Source organism: Myotis brandtii, unplaced genomic scaffold, assembly GCF_000412655.1.
Source record: "Myotis brandtii unplaced genomic scaffold, ASM41265v1 scaffold304, whole genome shotgun sequence".
Classification (NCBI taxonomy): Eukaryota; Metazoa; Chordata; class Mammalia; order Chiroptera; family Vespertilionidae; genus Myotis; species Myotis brandtii.
In genome coordinates this window covers 1-3,374 of record NW_005361607.1, presented here as the reverse complement: position 1 = coordinate 3,374, position 3,374 = coordinate 1, and positions in this window count along the sequence as shown.

Here is a 3,374-nt window from a genome sequence, read left to right as displayed (position 1 = left end):
CGGGCCCTGCTCTGTGTGTGACAGGGTGCGGCACCCCAACCCCCCTTCCCCGGGCCCTGCTCTGTGTGTGACAGGGTGCGGCACCCCAACCCCCCTTCCCCGGGCCCTGCTCTGTGTGTGACAGGGTGCGGCACCCCAACCCCCCTTCCCCGGGCCCTGCTCTGTGTGTGACAGGGTGCGGCACCCCAACCCCCCTTCCCCGGGCCCTGCTCTGTGTGTGACAGGGTGCGGCACCCCAACCCCCCTTCCCCGGGCCCTGCTCTGTGTGTGACAGGGTACAGAGCCCCAACCGCCCTGATGGGCCCTGCTCTGTGAGTGACAGGGGGCAGCGCCCCAACCCCCTGATCAGCCCTGCTCTGTGCGTGACAAGGGGTGGCGCCGCAACCTCCCCATCGACCCTGCCTTGAGTGTGACAGGGGGCGGTGCCCCAACCCCCCAATCGGCCCTACCCTGAGCGTGACTAGGGGTGGCATTGCAACCTCCCGATCCGCCCTGCTCTGTGCATGACAGGGGGTGGCGCCCCAACTCCCCAATCGGCCCTGCTCTGAGCCCGACCTAGGGCTGCACCTAGGGATTGGGCCTGCCCTCTGCCACCCGGGAGCAGGCCTCAGCCAGCAGGTCATTATCTCCTGAGGGGTCCCAGACTGGGAGAGGGCACAGGCCGGGCTGAGGGACCCCCTCTCCCCCTCCCCCCCAGTGCACAAATTTTTGTGCACTGGGCCTCTAGTATACTAATAAAAGGGTAATATGCTAATTAGACCAGGTGACTGCACATCTTCTGGATATCCAACTTCCTTCCAGACAAAGCCACGGTGGCGGGGGCCTAGGCAGAGGCAGTTAGGGGTGATCAAGCCTGCAGGGGACCAAGCAGTTAGGGGTGATTAGGCTGGCAAGGGAGCAAGCAGATAGGGGTGAGATCAGGAAGGCATGGGGGTGCAAGCAGAAAGGGGTTTTATCAGACCGGCACACAGAAGCAAGCAGTTAGGGGGTAATTAGACCGGCAGGTAAGGGTAGTTGGGAGAAATCAGGCTGGCAGGGGAGGGCAGTTGGGGATGTTCTGGCCAGCAGAGAAGGGCAGTTGGGGGTCACATTGCCAGCAGAGGATGGAATTGGGGGCAATAAGGCTGGAAGGGGAGCACAGGAGCAGTTAGGAAGCAATCAGGCTGGGAGAGGAGCAGGAGACCAGAAAGGGGGAAATCAGGCTGGAATGCAGAGGAGTTTAGGGACAATCAGGGAGACAGGCAGGTGAGTACTTAGCAACCTGTAGTACTGGATAATGAAAGGGATGTCCAAACGCCTGTTTAAGCCTCTCCCTAAAACCTAACAATAACACTAAACCCAAAACCTAACCATAACCATATCCTGAAACACTAACTCTAACCCTAACCCCACAATGAAACCTTAAACCTAAACCTACATTCTAACAATAAAACTAACCCTAACACTAAACCTATCCTGAAACCATAACTATACCATAACCCTAGCTTGTAATACTAACCCAAACCCTAGACTGAAACACTAACCCTAACCCTAACCCTAAAACTAACCCTAACATTATCAAATAACCCTAACCCAAACCCTATCCTGAAACCCTAACCCTAACCCTAACACTAACCCACACTTGTAAACCTAACACTAACACTAACCCTAAATATAACCCTAACCCTAACCCTAACTCTAACCCTATCTTGTAACCCTAAACTTAACCCTAACCTGAAAACCTAACACTAACCCTAACACTATCCTGAAACCCTAACCATAACCCTAACCCCACACTGCAACCCTAACCCTAACGCTAACCCTAAACATAACCCTAATCCTAACCCTAACCCTAACCCTAACCCTAATACTAAACCTAACCCTAATCGTATCTTGTAACCCTACCCTAACCCTAGCCCTAACCTTACCCTGAAACCCTAACCCTAACCCTATCTTGTAACCATAACCCTAACCTTACCCTGAAACCCTAACCCTAACCTTAACCCTAACCCGAACCCTATCTTGTAACCCTAACACTAACCCTAACCCTAACACTATCTTGTAACCCTAACCCTAACCCTAACCCTATCTTGTAACCCTAACCCTAACCCTAATACTAAACCTAACCCTAATCGTATCTTGTAACCCTACCCTAACCCTAGCCCTAACCTTACCCTGAAACCCTAACCCTACCCTTAACCCTAACCCGAACCCTATCTTGTAACCCTAACCCTAACCCTAATACTAAACCTAACCCTAATCGTATCTTGTAACCCTACCCTAACCCTAGCCCTAACCTTACCCTGAAACCCTAACCCTACCCTTAACCCTAACCCGAACCCTATCTTGTAACCCTAACCCTAACCCTAATACTAAACCTAACCCTAATCGTATCTTGTAACCCTACCCTAACCCTAGCCCTAACCTTACCCTGAAACCCTAACCCTACCCTTAACCCTAACCCGAACCCTATCTTGTAACCCTAACCCTAACCCTAATACTAAACCTAACCCTAATCGTATCTTGTAACCCTACCCTAACCCTAGCCCTAACCTTACCCTGAAACCCTAACCCTACCCTTAACCCTAACCCGAACCCTATCTTGTAACCCTAACACTAACCCTAACCCTAACCATAATCCTATCTTGTAACCCTAAACCTAACCCTAAGTCTAACACTAACACTAACCCTAAACCTAACCCTAACCATAATGCTAACCCTAAGTCTAACCCTAACCCTAACCCTAACCCTATCCTGAAACACTAACCCTAACACTAACCCTAAAGTGTAACCTTAACCATAACCCAAACCCTACCCTGAAACCCTACCACTAACCCTATCTTGTAACCCTAACCCTATCCTGAAACCCTAACCCTAACCCTAACCCTAACCATAACCTTAACCCTAAGTCTAACCCTAAACCTAATCCTAACCTTAACCCTAACACTAACCCTATCCTAAAACCCTAACCCTAACCCTATCTTGTAACCCTAACCCTAACCCTAACCCTATCCTGAATCCCTAACCCTAACCCTAACCCTATCCTGAATCCCTAACCCTAACCCTAACCCTATCCTGAATCCCTAACCCTAACCCTAACCCTATCCTGAATCCCTAACCCTAACCCTAACCCTATCCTGAATCCCTAACCCTAACCCTAACCCTATCCTGAATCCCTAACCCTAACCCTAACCCTATCCTGAATCCCTAACCCTAACCCTAACCCTATCCTGAATCCCTAACCCTAACCCTAACCCTATCCTGAATCCCTAACCCTAACCCTAACCCTAACACTATCTTGTAACCCTAACCCTAACCCTAACGTTAACCCTAACTCTAACCCTAACCCTATCCTAATACCCTAACCCTAACCCTAACCCTATCCTGAAACACTA